The following is a 6,061-nucleotide window of genomic DNA, read 5'->3' on the forward strand; positions in this document are numbered from 1 at the left end:
GAACTCAATGGGATTAGAAATCCCATCACGTTGGGTCCATTATTGCTTACGGGTTTTAAAAGGGAGCATCAAAGATGTCGCGTAACATGCAAAGAGAACGATAAGAGGATGAATTTACAATTTTAATGGCACGAACTACGTAGAAATAACGACAATAACAAAACTGTAATGAAATTTTATCGGTGAGGAGGTGGACAAAGTTTTTTAAAAAAATAATGTGTCGCGAAGATTCAGAATTTCTATTCTCAAAAAAATGTAATATTGCCTTCAGTACCTGGTCAATTAATTTAATTAAGAAGAGGCGTAGTTACCTCGTCGAATTTATTTTATATTTGGAAATACATTCTGTCGTTCAAAACATTTTGTCCACTCTGAAATGCTGTGCAATAAATATTTAAGCAAATGTATTTAAATGTATTTAATATTTTCTCATGGGAAGAGTTTCACAACTTCAATATTCCTAATAAAAAATAAAATTAAGTTTACAAAACTGGTCATTGGTCTGGTGGTGGTTAGGGCGAAGAGACCATAAATTTCCCTCGCGTATCCGAACAGCCATCACCCTACTAATCCAATATCATCGAACGTTTTATTATACGAACATTATTATTGTTTTTCAGGCTTTAACGATCTCAGGCAGCAAACAGTTGACCGAACTCTCGGTGTATTGACCTTCTCAATGTGGAAATCGAAATCGCCGAGCAGCAACTAGCAGAGCAGATCTGTCGCCAGGTGGTGGGCATGCACCGTGTCTTCGCAACGCAATGGAGGACGCGGCCGAAGAAGAGGAAAAAGACCTCGGGTCCGAGACCATGACGGTGCGCATACCTTCCGCGATATGCCACACATATGAGAAACAGAAGACGAGTGCTCCGAGAATTTTCGTAGCGGCGCGAATATTGCCGGAATAATAACGGCCGGACAAGGGTACTTGTTAACCCTTGTAACAGATGAAGCAGCCTCGCGAGGAGAGGAAGATACTCGCGAACGTACTCGCCGGGAAGGAGGGGTGAGCTGAAGAAGAAGGAAGATCAGGGCGGAGCTCTTCGAGGTTTGCGGAGGTGCCGGTGATGAGTGAGTAATTTTGATGAAACGAGGGAGAATGCCGGTATCGGAAACGAAGAAACCCCGGATGCTAAAGCACGGGATCGTTCACCGACAGAGGAGCTCTAAAACTGTAATTTGTCCTGACGGAACTTGCCGCGGGTACCGCCGATCTGCCGTTACTCGCTCAAATTAACACTTCGGTGCCGCGTCTCGGCCATGTACGACCGACACAATTTTTTGTGTTCGTACAACTTGATAATTTGAAGAAAAGCAAACTTTGCATGCGCAACTCTTACCCCTCGGTTGTTCAATCCTGTTTCAGCAGAAGGGCTGGCCGATGTATTAAGAATCGTCATCGAGCGACAGCGAACGTGGCTCCGACAGTGGCTCTCCACTGTTCGTGCCGTGAGCAGTATTTAATCTTTCCGCATTAAATCGGACTATATATTACGAGGAGGATACGGTCTCACCGGTGCGGCGGCGCAGATACGAATTCAAGTTCGCTTCGCGAAGGAACTTCTGTTCAATTTGATTTCATAAAGCAGGCGAGCAACGTCCGCGTCGCGGCGGAAAGAAAGCTCGACGACGTTAACGGAGAGACATGAATGAAGGGATAAAGGAAAGATAAATCCCGGAATTTTAAGCTTTCCCTTCGGCGCGAAACCACCACGGGGGACAACGAGCGGAAAGGACGAAACGGGAAGAGGGGGTGGCGGCGGCGGCTGTGCGAGAACGGTGTACCGCGAAAGCACAGGTGGGGGTTGGGGGTTGGGGGGTGGGGGATTGTTGCGAAAAGACCGAGGGGTATACCCCGTGTATCGGAGGCGACGGGAAGGGGAAAAATATAATGGTGGCTGACAGGGAAGGGGGATATATCATCGATGGATATCGAGTAGGCAAGTTGATACGTGAGATAATAAGGCGTGCACGGATACGCCGATGGAAACCGCACGCGGCATTATTCAAATTGAATCTGGTAAGAGTTATTATTGGCGGGCAAGTCGGGTCCGAGTTGGTTCATTCCGCGGGCGCATTTGCGAATACAAGCAGGAAAAGAGGATCCGTAGGAGTCAGGTAGAAGTAGGCGGAGGTGGAGGTTCTGAAACCGAAGAGGGAGAAGAAGAGGAAGAAGAAGAAGAAGAAGAAGAAGAAGAAGAGGAGGTGATGTGCCGGTGGTGATGGTGATGTCGGAGGAGGGAACGACCTCGCCATCACGACCTCGGTGTATGATCCGTTGCAGTATCGCCCGATGACCCTGGTGTCATTACACCTCACTTCGGACATCATTACATTAATGTCCATCCTCCTATTTCTTCTTCTTCATCTTCACTCCCGATACCATTCCCCTTTGGCTTTCGTTTTCGCTGGTCACCACCGCTCTTCCCCTTGAAGGATACTTGACACAGTTAGTGTCCCGATCCTTGAACAGTCGATGCCCTTGCCGCCTCCTCCCCCCCCCACCCCTCCTACCCAACAACCTTACTCGAACGACGTGTAAGGCCATTCTGATTGGTACTTAACCTTCGGGTCTCTTTATTTTTTTCTCGTTACCACCTGGTCATTCCTGTTTCCATTGTGTTCCATTCTGAGGCACTTCGGAGCACGCATCGCGCGATTTTTAACGAGTCCGCTACCTTCTCCCGGCGAACACGCCCAGACACTTTCGGCGAAGCTGCCGGGGAATTCATCGACACCTAACAAAACATGCGAATTCAAATATTTTAACTAGGACGCTGTAGACCGAGTCCGACTCTTGGCTGTGAAGCTGAGTAAAAATGTATTATGTTATTATTACCACCATGTCAAGGCGAGATGGTTATGTTTAATACGATAAATAATGATAATAATATTACTAATTCCGACACACGTGCAGCTCAAGTGTTCAGTCCACTGGACAGGTGAGTCCACACAACGAACGCGGAGATAAAATGTCATCGAGCAGGCGGAGGCTGCGTCCATCGGTGAAGAGATTTTTCCGTGAACCATTATGGTTGTCCAGTCGGCTGGTATCTCTCCGATACATTTTCTCGCCGATTTTTTCCTGGTGCTCGGTTGCGAGTACAGGCATACTGGCGAGGTGTTTGGACCGCAGACCACACCGGAGTCACGCGCTGTAATAACCCTCCGCGAGGGTGAATACGGTTACCGTCGGGTTAAAGCCCCACGAGTTTCGTTCTGGGCGCGCTATACTTCGAGTTTTTACGGTTCATAATTCAGCCGAGTGTATTTCAAACGCCTGCCAATGCGGGACCGTAACGTCGATGCGCAGGCCGTCCTCGCTCCTTACCCCGTCGCCGATTGAACTTGGCGAACCCCGGCATTACGAGGCGTCACTTCGGCCCTGAAGAGATTTAAGGTCTTCCCATGTGACGCGAAAACTCGTCACCCACGATTGCTTGGTTATTTATGCACTTCGGCTAGTACCGGACGTTCGAGAAATTAGTTACGAGCTCTGAACGAATTGCGCGGTTGTGGCGGGCCGTTTACAGCCGTTCCACGGGGTATGTCCTGCGCGCCGGACAATGAGGGTCAGCCGTAATGAAATATACTTTAAGGTTCAATAAATCTCGGCCGAACAATTTGTTGTATAAAGAGGAAGACGGCTGCCCGATTTTGATATGCGCCCCCGAGACGCGGCAACCGCTTTTCTTTCTTTTTTCTTTCGTTCTTCCTCTTTGTCTCGCCTGTGCGGCAGGCCTCTTAACGTCCGCGCTGTTATAAAGTTTGCGTTTCGCGACGAAAAGAATTTATTGCTCCTACGTGGCTCGCCGATCCGGCGAAGCTTCGATTATGCCATACAGGCGGGCGACGCGCCGGACAATTTGTTACAAGAATTGACAGGGATGAAAGTTTTGCGGAAAAAAATACTGTCACAGGAAAGCTGCAAAGAATGTCATATTATTCGTCGCAATTTTAAATTTATACATACATCCGCACGGGTAAGGAATATGCTCGAAACAATACGTCCCAGTCAACGATTTTCCAAGTTCGATCAGGAACGAAGCTCCATGCAGGAAATTTAACTGCACAACGTTCGATTTGTTTGAGAAATTGAACCGCTTCCTCCTCGATCGTGGCACGAATTAGGTCTGACTCTGAATAATACTGTGGCACCTGTGTTTATTATTCGATCACGATCGGATAGACTTGTCTACAAATTTACGATAAGTGTAAGCAGCGTGGCTTTCGCAAGGGGAGGTAGGTGATCGATAAATCAATTGTCGTACTCTATAACTATTGAATATACAACGGGGAAAAAGATGTTTCGTTACTCGCGGCGTCGTGTAACTGTATTACGGGCACGGCGCGGATCAATTTCAGTCAGAAATCCGCGTGTTTTACGATTTGTTACGGACGTGTCCGCGATTTTTCCTCGGCCCAGCCCGCGCCAGTCAGTCAACCATGATATTTAATTGATTGTTTCAGAACGCGAGCGTACGGATCGGTCACGAGCCGACTGGCAAGGCACAGCGAGCTTGATCGCGTTGCTCTGCGATATGCTTGAATATTCCACGCGGCGCACAATGCATGCACGCCACACGTATACACGGAGATGCCTCCGAGGTGTTACGGCATAACTTCGTCATTATATCTGCGGCGGCCGTGATCGTCCAAGGAGAATTATATTCAGACGAGAAGGAAATCAATTCTGCGATGGAATCGGCCAGACTTCGATTAGAATCGAAGCTGAAACGGGAAATGCAACGGGGAAACGGATGATGGTTTTAGCAGGTGTTTCATTTTTCAGAGTTACCGATTTCACGTTACATTTTCCCGGATCGAACCGAAATCCGAACGCTGAATCTGCGTTGCGTTATGCTTCGACGGAATTCTGTTTGTTAGTGGTCAAAATGGTCGCGTTCCTCGGCCATTATCTAACGAACAATTTACTATTAATATTCCAGAGATTATACGTACAGTTTCCCCCAACTTTTGTGCAAGAACATCAATTAATATAAGCACATCAAAAATAGAAAGTTACCGATTTTGCGTTATATTTTCCCGGATCGAACCGAAATCCGAACGCTGAATCTGCGTTGCGTTATGCTTCGACGGAATTCTGTTTGTTAGTCGTCAAAATGGTCGCGTCCCTCGGCCATTATCTAACGAACAATTTACTATTAATATTTCAGAGATTATACGTACAGTATCCCCCAACTTTTGTGCAAGAACATCAATTAATATAAGCACATCAAAAATAGAAAGTTACCGATTTTGCGTTATATTTTCCCGGATCGAACCGTAATCCGAACGCTGAATCTGCGTTGCGTTATGCTTCGACGGAATTCTGTTTGTTAGTGGTCAAAATGGTCGCGTCCCTCGGCCATTATTTAACGAACAATTTACTATTAATATTCCAGAGATTATACGTACAGTATCCTCCAACTTTTGTGCAAGAACATCAATTAATATAAGCACATCAAAAGTAGAAAGTAACAATTATAGTAAGCTATGTAATAGCTTAAATTAAATTATAGTAATTGTGCAACATTTTCTCCGACGAACTAATTGGATAATACATACAATTGCACAATGGCGATATTAATTTGGTCGGAAAATAAGAAATCGTTGCGGATACCAAGAAAGAAATTCCGGAGCTGAATAAGTTAAGGTTTTTGCCGATCATGAAATATCAGGAGAATAATTTACGTGAGTGTTCATGTAATATGTTATACAGGAAGAAATTCGTATCGTTTCCCTTTGCTGTGCCTACTTTCTCCGTGTTCCACATTCGCGTGAACCTACAATTAGATGTATCAATTCTGTAACATGAACACCACTAAATCATATCAAGGTTATGAATTTCGAGTGAGACACACCCGTTTGACTGTATTGGCTCTTTTAACTTTTAACATATAGCTTTGATGTATACTACAAACTGTATGAAAAATAATATGTAGTATGAGTTATAGAATATAGTTACAGCTATAGTTTGGAAATATTCCTTGTGAAATCTAGAAATTTATCCTTCAGAAATTGTTTAGAAAATGAACTAATTGAATAAAAAATTGAT

The 6,061-nt window shown here is 45.3% G+C and overlaps 1 long non-coding RNA gene across 2 annotated transcripts; it reads left to right on the top strand.

Moving 5' to 3' along the window:
* Positions 1-879: 879 nt before the first annotated feature.
* Positions 880-5,762, top strand: LOC143356036 (uncharacterized). 2 transcript variants are annotated; one of them, XR_013082607.1, is made up of 3 exons: positions 880-1,074; positions 4,474-4,779; positions 5,409-5,762. It is a non-coding gene; the product is annotated as an uncharacterized LOC143356036 (long non-coding RNA). The 2 variants fall into 2 exon arrangements; XR_013082608.1 differs by lacking the exon at positions 880-1,074 and adding an exon at positions 4,057-4,245.
* Positions 5,763-6,061: the final 299 nt, after the last annotated feature.

This window comes from Halictus rubicundus, chromosome 8, assembly GCF_050948215.1.
Source record: "Halictus rubicundus isolate RS-2024b chromosome 8, iyHalRubi1_principal, whole genome shotgun sequence".
NCBI lineage: Eukaryota > Metazoa > Arthropoda > Insecta > Hymenoptera > Halictidae > Halictus > Halictus rubicundus.